We start from the raw sequence: 16,578 nt of genomic DNA, 5'->3' as shown, positions 1-16,578 counted from the left end.
AAAGAGCCTTCTTAGTCAGTTCCTAAGAGACCGCTTCATGTAGAGGTTCGAAAGGACTCGACATTAACAGTCTAAGGACTAAATCCAGGTTCAAGAAGGAGGCCTCGCCTGATGGTATCTGGATGTCTCAAATGATCTCAGGAGATCGTGAAGATCCCTGTTATCAGACAGGTCTAGTAACCTGTGTCGGAAGACTGCCGACAGCATGCTCTTATATCCCTTGATGGTCGGGACCGCCAGCTTCTGCACATTTCTTAAAAATAGCAGGAAATCGGCTATCTGGCTCACAGAGGTAGAGGAAGAGGAAATTCCCTCCTTTCTACACCATGCCCTGAAGGAAGCCCACTTCGACTGGTAAACAGCTCTCGAGGACGTTCTTCCTAGCATTGGCGATCGCCTTTGCAGCTGCTTTAGAAAACCTCTCGCTCTGGCCAGTTTTTCGATAGTCTGAACGCAGTCAGACCCAGAGCGGAGAGGTTCGGTGATATCTTGCGAAGTGGGGCTGTCTGAGGAGATCTTTCCTCCAGGGCAATGTCCTCGAAAGTCTATGGATGAATGACATTACCTCTGTGAACCATTCTTTCGCGGGGCCACATCGGGGCGATCAGGGTCAACCTCGTCCCCTCCGATGCCGCGAACTTCCTTACTACTTCCCCCATGATCTTGAATGGCGGGAAGGCATATAAGTCCAGGTTTCGTCCAGTCCCAGAGCAGTGCGTCTATCGCGACTGCTCCCGGATCCAGCACAGGAGAGCAATAAAGAGGCAACCTCTTTGTTCTCGACGTCGCAAAGAGGTCGACTACGCAATGACTCTAGAATCAGAGAAAGGGCATTACCTTCTCCAGACACAGAAACTAGGGCCCTCAGGCAAACACACAGGATTAGGTGAAGCAAATTCTACTGGTGTTAATATAGGCGAAATGTTACTTCCCTTACCTTTCGTAGAACTGCTCTTAGAGGAAGACCTCCTGATCCTATCGCGTTCTAACTTACGCCGATAGGATTCATACACCTTCCATTCATCCTCAGTCAAACTTTTGCATTCAATGCAACGATCAACTAGCAAACAAACATGCCCCCCTACACCCCACCCCATACATACTGTGTGGGGGTCATACCGATGCTTTCGTAGCCTCACCTTGCAATCACTCCTCCACTCACACTCTGAAGCTCACTGAACTTGATCCCGACATCACGTTCATAGAAAAGCCAATCCAAAATCCAAAAACAGTCCACTATCGCGTATGCCAATCCAACATCCAGAGTCAAACCAAAGTCAATCCAGATACTTATAACGAGTCAAATCCAAAAATCCTGGGAGGCGGAGGTCTGTAAACAGGTGTTTACCGACCGGCGACAGAAAAAATATGAATAGAAAATGGGAATGGTTCCTGATATCCGCCTCCCAGCGGCGGGAATGGGTACTACCACCTGGCCGCCCACTGCGTGTGCCGTGAGTTTTGAAATTCTGTCGGACTTCGGAGAATACAGCTATATATATATCTGCCAAGTAAGTCTCATGAACAAAATTACTCTATGTACAGTATTTTGCCTTTTTGGAGTCAATTTCTTCCGTCGGATCGGCGTTGTAACCCTAGAACATGTGTTTTAGGCCTGGAAATATAATTTACTGGGGTGTTTTTGGAGGGCTTGGAACGGATTGGCCATTTTACATGTAAATGTGTTCCAAGATATGAAAACTCATAATCGAAGGCCGACCTCGGAACGGATTAATTTCGTATCTCGAGGTACCACTGTGTATACTATATATATATATATATATCATATATATATATATATATATATATATATATATATATATATATATATATATATATATATATATATATATATATATATATATATATATATATATATACACACACACACACACACACACACACACACATACAGTACAGTCATGAAATATGCACGATCGGATTGTGTAATTAATTCCTCTTTTATGCAGTTGTTAGTTCTCAAAAATCACAATTTGAAGTAAATTGTATTTTTCCTAACTATACAAACCTGAGGTCCTTTACATATGGAATATACTTACAGCGGCAGCTGGACCGGTCGTAAGCTTTCGAACAAGGCGGTTCGGTAGTAACTGCTTGTCCGATGGTCGGGAGTCCCGCCCGACTGGAGGTAAACATTCCACTTTGCTTTAGGCCCAGGAACAGGAGTGAGGGGTGGCATGAGGTGGACTATGTGTAAAGGACCTCAGGTTTGTATAGTTAGGAAAAATACAATTTACTTCAATTGTGATTTGTTCCGAAACGTAATACAAACCCTCGGTCCTTTACATATGGATGGAATCTAAGTCTTATGAACAGACTGGTGTTCGTCCAACCTTGGTTCCCTCCCTGGTCGTAAGAGCACAGGGAGGGATCCTAGCCTCTGTCCAACTGATCGGAGTGTGCACTGCAGGATCAGTGGTCAGACCTCTGTACCAAATTCATAAAAGGGAGGCAAGGGTGCCTCTTATGAATAGCAAGCAAGAACTAGTTCCTACGCAAGAGCCAATATAAAAACTTGGGTTTTTCTCTTGTTGGCGTCCACTCCCCCCCTTGTTAGGGGAGTGGCGGATAAACGCTTCTATCCCTAATGAAAGGGATAGAATGGGGCTCAGTCACGTAGCTTACCTGCATCAGCATCCTGTCCAGCGTGGTGACGAACGCCACCCTCTGCCCGCAGGGAGAGGGAAGAAAAGAGGAGGAAGAGAAGCCAGTCACACTCTCATTCACTCTTCCATTCATGCAGCCTCACAAGGATGAGATGCTATCTTGTCCAGCAAGGGAGCTGGGTAAGCTACACAACTTGTTCAGCTGCCACCACGGGTCCCAAGGAAAAGGTGTCCAAGGACCTGTGGGCGATATCCCGAAGGTAGAAGGAGGTATAGGCGGTCTGGTTGGCCCAAACCCCTGCCTTCAGCACCTGTGCCACGGACAAGTTCTTGTGGAATGCAAGGGTTGGACAAATACCTCTGACTTCGTGGGCTCTCGGTCGAAGGGTACTGGTGCCATCACTCCTGTCTGAAGAGTACGCCTTCCGGATTACCTCACGAAGCCAGAAAGAAATGGTGTTCTTGGAGACTTCTTTCTTGGTATCCCCTTTCTTGGTATCCCGGTCTTGAGGGTCAGATCCCTATCTGACAACTCCCGGAGCGGCTCGAAGGGTCTGCGAATCAAGCTCCAAAGTACGAGAGGTGGAAATGTCCACACCTCGCAGTTTAAGGACTGGGGCCAGAGCGGCAAAGACGAGGAAATCTGCTACTTGCTGAAGAGTGGCTCGAGTTGAGAGAGACCCTGTCCATGACACCAACCACAGAAGACGGACCACTTCCCCTGGTACACTGCTGCAGAGGACTGTCTGAGGTACCCTGCCGTCTCTGTTGCTGCTCGACGAGAAAAGCCTCATGCTCGCAAGAGATGGTGGATAACCGCCAGCTGTGAAGACACAGGGACCAAACCGCTCGGTGGTACCATTCCACGTGTGGTTGGAACAGGAGGTTGTGCCAGGGGGATCTCTCGCGGTGCCTCGGTGAGAAGAGCCAGCAGGTTTGGATACCAAATGTCCTGAGGCCATTTGGTTGCCACCAGAATCATCCAAAGATTCGTGGTGACCAGCACCCTTCTGATCACCTTGCGAATCAGGCAGAATGAGGGAAAGGCGTAGACGAGGAGGTTGTCCCACGGGTGTTGAAATACATCCTCTGCAGCTGCCCATGGGTCCGGCACAACTGAGAAGAAAACCTCAAGTTTTCTGTTGTGCCGGGTGGCGAACAGATCCACGACTGGACGCCCCCATAGGTCGAACAGCCTTTCTGCCACGTCTGGGTGGAGAGACCATTCGGTCCCGATCACCTGATTCCGACGGCTAAAGCTTGTCTGCCACTATATTCCTCTTGCCTGGAATGTATCTGGCTGACAGCTCTACCAAGTGGGCTACGGCCCACTCATGCACCTGCATCATCAACTAGTGCAACGCAAGGGACACTAGGCCCCCCTGTTTGTTGACGTATGCCACTACCATGGAGTTGTTGCTCATCAACACCACTGAGTGTCCCATCACACGTTCCCGGAACTCTTGGAGTGCGAGGAACAGCGCCTTGAGCTCCATGACATTGATGTGAAGGTGCTTGTCATGATGGTCCCACACACCTGCAACCAGCAACTCCTCCAGGTGTGCGCCCCAACCCTTGGTCGATGCGTCTGAGAACAGCAGCATCTCTGGAGGGGGAGTGCAGAGAGGCACTCCTATTACGAGGTTCCTGTTGTCTAGCCACCAGGCTAGGTCCTGCCTCACCTCCTCCGTGAGAGGGACGGGGAGGTATGGTGGGTCTCTTGCCTGTGACCAACACTCCTTTAGCCTCCACTGAAGAGACTGCAGGTGAAGATCTCCATGAGGGACTAACTTCTCGAGAGATGAAAGGTGACCGATCACGACCTGCCACTGCTGAGCTGACTGCTCCTGTCAAACAGGAACCGTCCAGCTGCCTCCCTGAACCTGCTGATCCATGAGTCTGCGGGGAAGACTCGCCCTGCTACAGAGTTGATCAGCATGACCAGGTACTTCATCCTCTGCTTGGGCTTGAGATCTGACTTCTCAAAGATCACCACGATCCCCAGATGGCGCCAAAATTCGAGGAGTCCATCCCTGTCCTGCAGCAACTGGGAGCGGGAGCTTACCAGGACCAGCCAATCGTCGAGATACCTCAATAGACGTATCCCGACTGAATGGGCAAAAGCTGATACCAGCGTGAACACTCGCGTGAACACCTGTGGGGCGGTTGAGAGACTGAAGCAAAGTGCCCTGAATTGGTACACCGTCCCGTCAAGGATGAAGCGTAGGTACTTTCTGGAGGACTGGTGGATGGGTATTTGGAAATACGCATCCTTCAGGTCCACCGAAAGCATGAAGTCGTTCTCCCTGATGGAATCGAGCACGGATCGTGCTGATTCCATCGTGAACCGAGTCTGACGAACGAATCGGTTCAAGGGAGTGAGGTCTAGCCCCCCAATGACTTCTCCACCAGGAAAAGTCGGCTGTAGAAGCCCGGCGACTGATCTCGTACGACCTCCACAGCTCGCTTGCTCTGTATGGCTTCCACTTCTTGCTGAAGCGCTACGTCCCTGGCAGAACCGGGAACATACGTCTGTAGATGAACCGGGCGTAAAGTGAAGGGTGGCCGTGATTCAAAGGGTAGTAGATATCCCTCCCGAAGGACATCCACTATCCAGGTCTCGGCTCCGTAGTAGTACTGCCAAGTTGCCCAATGGCTCGCCAGGCAACCCCCCCCCCGACAGCAGGTGGGGGGAACACCGTCCCTAGCGTTTCCCCTTCTTCGACTTCTTCCCGGATCCTCCTTGGGAAAAAGGGGTCTGGGAGGAGGGCTGATGATCATTCCTTACCGAAGAAGTCGAAGGCTGGGTCTTTCCTCTCGGCTTCGACGAGGAAGACGTCTTGGCCGCCGCAGAGAAAGAGCTAGCCAAGCTCTGAGGCTTGGCCACAGTGACTTGAGGCTGCCCAGAAGCCTTGAGACTGCCTGGTGTACTAGGTGGTCACTGTCTTCAGTGTGCCACTGTTCCACCACAGTGTCCACCATCTCTCTAGGGAAGAGAGAGGAGGAACCCAGCAACAGTCCGTTCCTAAGACCCAGCGCTGCCTCACGCCCTGCCACCCTGGTCACTCAAGCAAGGACTGTGTCCTGACGTCTCAGGACCAGGTTGGCCCACAGGTTGGCCATCTAGTGGGCGAGGTAGGAAATGGCCCTACCTCCAGACTGACACAGTCTCCCAAACGCCGGGTCCCCTTCGGGAGTGATGTGTCCCGAGGAGGCCACGACTCTGGACACTGTGAGGGACCACAGATCCAGCCAGGAGACTGCTTGGAATGCTGCCATGGCAGTCGCTTCCAAGGCCAGTGCCTCTTGCTGCGAGAACCAGAGATTCTCGGACAGCAGGTGATGGAGAGGCACCCCCTGAGTTAGCCTGGCTATCTCCAAGTTAACCTGCTTGGGCGGCAGCGGGTCTTCCGATGGCACGTAGAAACTCCACTGTCGTGGTGGAGGGGGGATCAGCTTGGTCGACCTGCCGGACCTAAGCGATCCCTCCTGTCTGGAGACGAGAGAGTTCACCTGGCCAAGCACACCATCCGCCAAGGAGGACCAGGGCAAACCCACCGTCGTCCTGGGTTCCTTCTTAGGCCCCCAGAACGACTCCAGCCTCGATGGAGGCTCGGAGGGAGGGAGCACCGATCCTTCCCCGAGGTCGTTGTACTGACGAATCAGCACAATGACCTCCGCAAACGACCTCTGGATCTCGGGGATGATAGCATTCTGAGGAGATGGACCGTCAAATCCATCTGGGGAGAACACCTCCCGAGATCCTCCTCCTTCCGCAGGAGGAACCACGACAGACCCCTCGGGGTCTCCTCCAACCACTTGGGACTTGGGTGTACGATCTGCTCGGTCCCAAGACCGTGCCAGGCTCGTAGGCCCTCTTGACGGGACCGTGAGAAGCGTGCTCCTCGCGGTCACTCCTAATCGCCTCGCTCCTCCCGGTGTAGCCCGAGGAGGTTGAAGGGATAGGAGAGGAAGACCTGACGCTTCCCCCCTGCCTACCAGTAGAGCTGGTGGGCTGGGAGGACTGCAGGCGATCGCCACCACTGCAGGTCTAGTCCTCCGGTCTCCCTGGGGAGAACCGCTGGACCGAGGAAGGTAGTGACGGTCCCAAGCGTCAGGAGAGCTGCTACCGGTCAAGCGATCTGTCTGGTCCTGGTGGGAGCGACGGTCGGGAGACCGGTAGAGTCCACTGGTACGATGGAAGCTTGCACCCTCCTCACGACTGGAGTGGGGCAGACCCTTAGAAATCTCTGAGTGAGACTTCTTAGGGGGAGGAGGAGGCCATCTTCTTCTTCCTCGGCTGTGGGGCCTTGGAAGTCGAAGGGGAAGAGGTGGCAGTAGACAACGACGACAACAAAGAAGATGACACCTTCCTTTTCTTCCTGGACTTCTTCGTCAGCTTCCTCAGGACCACCGTCAGGTCCTCCATCCAGGATGGAACTGGGGCAGTTGCCGAAGCAACACGGTCCAATTGCACCTGTCCAGAGGGACCTGTGGTGGAAGCAGCAACACCACAGGGAGCAACGGAGACGGCAGGATCTGGAACAGGAGTGGCGACGACAGGAACTGGTACTGGTGGCCGGTCGAGCGGTGAGCTCTTCAGGCACTGGAAGTCAGGGGCTGGGGCGAGGACTGCAAAGCCAGGCGATGGGGTTGGCTCCTCTCGTGGCACAAACGACAGCGGGGCCTGTACAGCGGCTGATGGGGTCACTCTCGTTACGTGCTGCGTGTAAACCAAGTGAGGAGGAGCAGCATACCCAGGTGTTGACACTGTCGTTGTCGCGGACGTCATAGGGCCATGCGTCACTGGAGCAGCCAGGCGGTACAGCAGCCCGTGAATGCTGGGAGTGCCTGAAAGGCCCAGAGAGTGCCAGACCTGCTGAAGGTCTCCACCCGTGGCGGCAGTCACACCTGAGGAGGCAAAGGTCAGGTTAGTGTGTGTGTGTGTGTGTGTGTGTGTGTGTGTGTGTGTGTGTGTGTGTGTGTGTGTGTGTGTGGGGGGGGGGGGGGGGGGGGGGGGGGGGGGGGGGGGGAAGTTCCCACACCGAGCAGATGGAAGACCCTGAATACAACTGAAGTGAAGAGGCAGAATGTGACACGTCCCCCGAAGGGGAAAGAGCCATACGAGGGAGCTGGCTAGGAGGGAGGAAAGAAGAAGACATGTCCGTAACCGGAGGTGTCGCTGGAGAGCTTTCTGACGACACCTTGGCCGGTTTACGCACCTTCTTCCTCCCCTTGTAGCACCCCCCACTGCTCCTCCGACCACAACACACACACATTACACGTGTCAGACCGAGAGCATTCTCGCCCTCGGCACCGAGTACACAAATCATGAGGGTCCACATACTCCAAGGACCTGAAGGCCCCACACTTACGGCCCTCCACACCAGGGCATAGTCTCCGGCTGGCTGGGGGGGGTCTCTCTCCGTCTCGTGGCTATCCATGTCCCCACAAGATACAAAAAATAATGGAAAAAGTAATAAATAGTACTTACAGTCACACTCCAAGTACTACAGAAAAGATACCATACACACAAAAACTTTGTAATCGAAGATAAAAGCAAACGACAATGGCGGGCAGAGCAGCGAACAACACGTCTGTCTCCGTCGGCAGCCGAAAGCAAAGTGGAATATTTACCTCCAGTCGGGCGGGACTCCTGACCATCGGACAAGCAGTTACTACCGAACCACCTTGTTCAAAAGCTTATGACCGGTCCAGCTGCCACTGTAAGTATATTCCATATGTAAAGGACTGATGGTTTGTATTACGTGTTGGAACAAATAGATTTTCTGTATCTGCGAAGCCGTTCAAAGTCTGCGAGTCATGATTCGCAAAACGAATCAAATCTATTATCTTTTCAAGTATTTTAGGTTGGGGGGAGGGGGTTCACTGATCTGAGAGAAGGGGTGGGGTCAATGTGAGAGAAAGATTTCCTGCTTAGCCATTAGCTAAGACAGAAGGCTCCGCCTCACACATTTGAGACATTATAGTGCAGTTTGTATGAATGATCGGTATCATCATCATCGCCATACGTATTATTCAGATCTGCAAAGTGCATTCTGAATGACCGCTATTATCATCATCACCATAGGTGTTATTCAGATCTACAAAGTGTATTCTGAAGGCTTCTGCTCAGTCATTAGGTAAGATGGAAAGCTTTGCCTCATGCATTTGTGAAGTCATAGCACAGTGTATGAATAATCAGTATCATTACAATTGCCTTACGTATTATTTAGATCTGCGAAGTGTATTCTGATCATCTGCATCACGTATGCATCTGCCTAGAAGTCGAAGAGGAAGACCTATCTTATCGAAACTAAAAAGCTTGTCCTTAAGTCAAAGACGAAGGAAAGAGCAACCACCATTTTGGCAATAGTCGATAACTTGCTGAACATGAAGTAAGAAGTATTTTTCCTAGGCTAACCTGTTTTGACTAACTTTTGGCATTTGATCATTTATTTTCTTCTATTGTTGAAATAGATTTTGATGAAAATGATTAGTAAAAGTGATTAACAGAGAGAGAGAGAGAGAGAGAGAGAGAGAGAGAGAGAGAGAGAGAGAGAGAGAGAGAGAGAGAGAGAGAGAGAGAGAGAGAGAGAGAGAGAGAGAGAGAGAGAGAGTTGTTCGATCTAAATTCTAAACTTTTCACTGTCATTTCATGTGGAATGTTTATCATTGCTGCCTATAATAGCATGACTCATTCCCAACAGACTTTTACGCAAGTTAAATAGCTTAATAGACAATAGCGCATGGAATAATCTTGAGCAACAAGACAAAGTTTTAAACTTATCCAACACCCCCCCTTACTGTAAATCAACATTTAGTTTTAAATCTAGGCTTATCCTTTGCCCTTATGCCAGACTGCAAAAACAACCTAGACTTCATAGTGGCTTTTGATAAATTCATATCTGACAAAAACTACAGCCGTGAAGAGATATGTTTAAAAGGAGTGTTACTAAATGCTTTAACTGACCTAAATAAGAAATATCCTGTTCCCCGTAGATTCATGATAGCCATCCACTCGCTAAAAAAGTTAGATGTTATAATAAGTATATCCGACAAAGACGGCAAAATCGTAATAATGGACAAAGACTTCTACCTTGACAAAATCAACCAGCTCCTTAGCGACACAAACACTTGCGACAAACTGACGAAAAATCCCCTCCAAAACTTTCCCACTGAATTTTTTCGGAAAGTAAGATTAATTGGCCAAGACAAAAAGAGTATTGAACTATTAGAGAAATTTAAAGTAATTAATCCTAAATTACCCTACTTTTATGGCCTTCCCAAAACTCACAGAGACAATCTTCTATTCAGACCCATCGTTTCATGTGCCGGAGCTTTCAATTGCAAAATTTCTAAATGGTTAGCTGGCCTCCTTTCCCCTTTTTTAGGCACTTTATCTCCCAGTCACATTAAACATTCGGAAGATTTTTGTCACAAATTCAGAGAAGCACACATACTTCACAACATAAAACTTTTAAGCCTTGACGTAGACTCCCCATTCACAAAAGTACCAGTACAGGACGTTCTTCAGTTTTTAAGGGAAAAATTATCCCCCTATTCAGATCATTTCCCATTGGCGCTTGACAAAATAATAAAGTTAGTTGAATTATGTGCATCTAATAACGTATTTTCATTCGGGGAATCATTCTACAAGCAAAAATTCGGGTGTAGTATGGGTAGTCCTTTAAGTCCTGTTTTAGCCAATCTGTACATGGAATACTTTGAAACTACAGTAATAAATGCAATAAAACCCAAAAACATGCTGTGGGTGAGATATGTGGATGATATTTTAACATTTTGGGATAATAGGTGGGGCAATTTTAATGAATTCCTCTCAAAATTAAATGCATTAGTGCCCAGCATCAAATTTAAAGTTGAATGGGAAACAGACAACAAAATTCCTTTTCTTGATGTTTTAATAATCAGACACACGACAGAATACAAATTTACCATATACAGAAAAACCAACGTTCTCACTTTCATACATTCACTACTTTAGCTATCCCGACATTGCTATCAAGATAGGTGTAGCCAGCAACCTGTTTTTAAGAACCTTACGAATTTGTTCCCCAGATTTCCTGGAAAAAGAATTTTAACTAATTCGCAAGCAACTTTCGTCTTTAAAGTATCCTGACCATATAATTGAGAAAGCAATTCACAAAGCATACGTAATTTTCTACCGACCCCCTAAAGACAAGACCAGAGATACACTCAACCATAGAATAAAAATTCCTTACCTGGACACGATTAAGAAGGTGACTCAGACCTTCGGAAAATCTAACCCTTTTGCATTTACTTACCCAAACACCTTAGCCAAATCCCTGATTAACGTCCAACAAAAGACATCTCCCAAGGACACTGGGGTTTACCAAATCCCATGCCAGGACTGTGACCAATCTTACATCGGATTTACAGGTAAATCACTTCCCCAGAGATTAATACAACACAAACGGTCAGTTAGGTATGGACAACAAAACTCAGCTATTTTTAACCATATAAATGAACATAACCATAAAATAAACTGGAATTTGTCACGTGTAATTTATAGCAGCAACTGCCGGTACAAGAGTCAAATGATGGAATCGGCCTTAATAAAAGAGAGGCAAGTAATGAACATCTCAAAAGGAGCATGGATTTCAGATATGATCGACAAGGTTTTTATTCAACCAACGCTTAGGAAGATTAAGATTGTCAGTGGGGGTGACCTAAATTGGCTTGCCTATGGATGGACCTCTTGGTATAAATACCACCTTTTCTGTAACTTTTCTCATTCATCTACCTGAAGAGGGAGACAGCAGTCTCTGAAATATAGTACTTTTCTCTCTATATTTTGGTGTTTTTATGGGCTCCTTTTATTAGATAGATATATATATATATATATATATATATATATATATATTTATATATATATATATATATATATATATATATATATATATCTATATCTATATCTATATATATATCTATATATATATATATATATATATTTATATCTATATAATATATATATATATATATATATCTATATATATCTATCTATATCTATATATATATATATATATATATATAGATATCTAGATATCTATATATAGATCTATATCTATTAGTATCTATATATATAATATATATATATATATATAAGTATAATATATTATATATATATATATATATCTAATAATATATATATATATATATAGATATAAGCTATAGTATATATAGACTATACTAGATAATTATATATTATTGATAATATAGATATAGATATATTAGATATATAGATTATATAGATATAGATATATAGAATACTATTAAGAGTATAGTATATATAGACTTATAGATATAACTAATACTATATATATATGATATATATCTATATAGATAGTATAATATATATATATATAATATATTATACCTCATATTCTATATATGCTATATAAAGATCTTATAATTCGAATATATATATATAAATATATTATATATTATAATAATTATATAACATATAATATAAATATATATATATATATATATAGATATAGATATATATCATGACAGGCGGTCCCCGGGTTACGACGGTTCCGGCTTACGACGTTCCGAGGTTACGACGCTTTTTCTTAAATATTCAATGGAAAAATCCGTCCTGGGTTACGACGCTTGTTTCCGAGGTTACGACGCTGACGCTTCCGACGCTCGGAGTTAATGACGCTTTTAAAAAACGCATACTATGATAAAAATCCTTTATAGTTTAGCACAGTATATTAATAAAAACAAAAATAATTTCTGGTTAGATTACAACAAAAATTTTGAGATTATGATGATTTTCGACACTTTTTATGTTGTATTTTTCTATGTTTTTTAGTGACGCCTCATATGCGGAACTAGTTTCCGAGCGAATGAATACATACTAGTTTACATATAACAGTCCAAAAAGCGCAAATAATGAAAAAATCATTGCTTTGTTTCCGTTAATAATAACAAAATGAAGTTTCTGGTTAGATTACAACGCAAATTCCAAGTATCCAAAGAGAGACATTATCCAGTATTTGATCAGAGAGAGAGAGAGAGAGAGAGAGAGAGAGAGAGAGAGAGAGAGAGAGAGAGAGAGAGAGAGAGAGGCGTCTTCCGACGCTCCGAGTTAAAGACGCTTTTAAAAAACGCATACTATGATAAAAATCCTTTATAGTTTTAGCACAGTATATTAATAAAAATAAGTTTCTGGTTAGATTACATCAAAAATTTTGAGATTATGATGATTTTCGACACTTTTTATGTATTTTTCTATGTTTTTTTAGTGACACCTCATATGCGGAACTAGTTTCCGAGCGAATGAATATACTAGTTTATATAACATCCAAAAGCGTTTACAAATACAAATAATGAAAAAATCATTGCTTGTTTCCAGTAATAATAACAAAACGAAGTTTCTGGTTAGATTACAACGCAAATTCCAAGTATCCAAGAGAGACATTATCCAGTAATTTGATCAGAGAGAGGAGAGAGAGAGAGAGAGAGAGAGAGAGAGAGAGAGAGAGAGAGAGAGAGAGAGAGGCGTCTTCCGACGGTCCGAGTTAAGGACAGGAAGTGTTCGTTTCGTTAAACGGCCTCTGACTCATGCCAGTAAATGTTTTGTTGTTGATACTAATATATAAGCCTATTAAAGATACGTTTACTTAATTAGTCTATATGATACGTAAATAGTAATCAACTGTTCTTGTAGCCCTCAATATTTGGCAAAATCGAAGTATCCAAAGAGAGACATTATCCAGTACGTAATTTGATCAGAGAGAGAGAGAGAGAGAGAGAGAGAGAGAGAGAGAGAGAGAGAGAGAGAGAGAGAGACGCTTTGGCAACAATGGTCTCGGGGGTTTTTATAGCTTCCTTCTGCTTGATGATCGTGGATATTGTAGAAGGATTTCGACCATACTCGTTTGCCAAATCAAAATCGACGATACGAACGCCACGTTCATGCTTTGCTATAATTTCATGTTTTGCTTCCATCGAAATAATTTTCTTTGGTTTTTTCTATCACTGCTTTGTCTTTAGCTTTGAGACCCATGGTTAATAATAAAATAGACAAAATAACACGAAAAATAGGCGCAAATACAACGAACTAAACAACGACGTGTTAACATGCAGCACCAACAAACAAACAGACTGAACGCCATTTATCGGTCGCCTATACAACTAACCATCATCGCAAAATCGTAACTCAAATATTTCGTTGTATATCAAAGCTTGTATTTTCGCAAATTTTCTGTATATATTCTCAAAACATTCGTATATTAGGGCAATCGTATGTCAAGTTTCCAATGTAATTTGATCAGAGAGAGAGAGAGAGAGAGAGAGAGGAGAGAGAGAGAGAGGAGAGAGAGAGACAGAGAGAGAGAGAGAGACGCTTTGGCAACAATGGTCTCGGGGATTGACGTAACGTTTATTTTTCTGAACAGATAGACAGGGAAGTGTTCGTTTCATTAAACCGGCCTCTGACTCATGGCAGGAAATGTTTTGTTGATACTAATATATAAGCCTATTTAAAGATACATTTACTTTAATTAGTCTATATGATACGTAAATAGTAATCACTGTTCTTGTAGCCCTCAAGATTTTGCAAAATCACTCCAGGTTGTACATAAAACTTCAAGAATGTAGTGTCACCAGGATTACAATAGTTTTTACCTTCAAGAACCAGCATTCTTTTATGAAAATAACTCCAGGTTGTACATAAAACTCAGGAGGAAACAACATGTAGTGTAGAACCAAAGGATTACAAGTAAGGTTTTTATAACTTTTATTATTTGATTTAATGACATATTTCCAATCGTCGTTCCAACGGCTTACGACGATTTTTCGGCTTACGACACGTCCCAAGAACGGAAAGCCCCCGTCGTAACCCGGGGGGACTGCCTGTATAATATATATATATATTATATATATATATATATATATATATATATATATATATATATATATATATAGTATCTATATATATATATATATTAATATGATCTATAATATATATATATATATATATATATATATATATATATTATATATAATATATATCTATATATATAGATATCTATAATCTATATATATATATAGAATATATATATATATATATATATATATATATATATATATATATATATATATATATATATATATCTATATATATTATCTATAAATATATATATAGATATAGATATTTATATATATATATATATATATATATATATATATATATAGTATATATATATATATATAATATATATATATATATATATATATATATATTATATATATATATATATATATATATATATTATATTAGAATTATATATATATATATATATATATATATATATATATATATATATATATATATATATATATATATATATACTACATATATATATATATATATATATATATATATATAATATATATATATATATATATATATATATATATATATATATATACACATACATACATACATACATACATATATATATATATATATATATATATATATATATATATATATATATATATATATACTATATATATATATATATATATATATAGATAACTATATATATATATGTAATATATATATATATATATATAGTATATTATATATAATATATATATATAGTAGTTCTGCTTCTATTAATCCACCACCAATATTAAAAACCATTCCTCATCTCCCTGGTTTCCAAAGACCCTCTTTACCAAACTTATACTAGTTGATTACTGGGCAAGTCTTATGACAGAAAGAAAAAACACAACTGGTATCAAAAGCTGTTATTTTTACAAGGATGGTCTACCTTTGGTGCAAATATAAAAAATATGGCAGATATAAAATTAAAAGTTTGATATTTTAAATGACCATAATTGGCAATGCATGTATCACTGAAAGACAGAGAGAGAGAGAGAGAGAGAGAGAGAGAGAGAGAGAGAGAGAGAGAGAGAGAGAGAGAGAGAGAGAGAAAATGTTAACTTCAAAATGTAAGTTTCACAAAGTAACATAACTGCATACATATGCTTTTCAATACCCACTTTGAAAGTTGATCCCTCTTATAAACATGCACAAAGGTTATTTATCTATACGTATGTAATAACCTATGGGCCAGAAGCTTACCACAGAATAAACAGTACTATTTGGAGTGTCCAAAATGTGAAGAGCACCAGGCTTCCAACATCACTACTATCTCGAAGACCTGTTATCACAGTACTCCACTCATGCATGATAGCAAGGGGCTGTACAGTACATTAACCCCTGGTACTGATAACACTAGTGAAATACTATCTAAAAACTCTAAACTTAAAAGTTAAGTGCTTGTGATATATTGCTATAAATTACAACAGACTCAAACTTTTTTAAAACTTTTTCAGAGAATGGAATAGTAGTACTATATACAAAGTAATAAATCTAGTACGTACTATAAAGAAAGCCACCCCATAAAGGATTATCTTCAGCATCACTAACAGTTACCTAGATTTGGCAAAGGTGCAGAAGGATAGTCATTAATGAAAGTGCCACAAGACTGGCATTGTATAGCTTTTTATTCTTTAAAGAATAGTTTTTCCAGACGCAAGTTAAAAGAAACTCTTCTATGGCTGGCCCAGAATGGATGGATGGATTACAAAATTTAGGGACAAGCCCAAGTAATGGGACCTAGTTTGGTCATTCAGTGCTACGGGACAGGGATCGACTTCTCGAGTTCTGCCGCAATCTGGGGATCATCTCGAACCCAAGCAGAGGATGAAGTACCTGGGTATGCTGATCGACACGGTAGCAGGGTGAGTCTTCCCTGCAGACTCGCGGATCAGCAGATTCGGGGAGGCAGCCGACCGGTTCCTGTCTCGGCAGGAACAGTCAGCTCAGCAATGGCAAGTCGTGATCGGCCACCTGTCGTCACTGGAGAAGTTAGTCCCTCACGGG

The 16,578-nt window shown here is 42.8% G+C and overlaps 1 protein-coding gene across 1 annotated transcript in view; it reads right to left on the bottom strand.

Annotated features, from left to right (window-relative positions):
- The window catches only part of LOC135226492 (peroxisomal carnitine O-octanoyltransferase-like), a gene marked incomplete in the record, with an annotated part of 719,233 nt that extends 703,423 nt beyond the window's left edge, over positions 1 to 15,810 (bottom strand). Inside the window, 1 exon segment of the mRNA XM_064266109.1 lies at positions 15,693 to 15,810.
- Positions 15,811 to 16,578: the final 768 nt, after the last annotated feature.

Source organism: Macrobrachium nipponense, chromosome 14, assembly GCF_015104395.2.
Source record: "Macrobrachium nipponense isolate FS-2020 chromosome 14, ASM1510439v2, whole genome shotgun sequence".
Classification (NCBI taxonomy): domain Eukaryota; kingdom Metazoa; phylum Arthropoda; class Malacostraca; order Decapoda; family Palaemonidae; genus Macrobrachium; species Macrobrachium nipponense.
The sequence above is the reverse complement of the archived record's forward strand: the minus strand, read 5'-3'. Positions and strand labels throughout refer to the sequence as shown.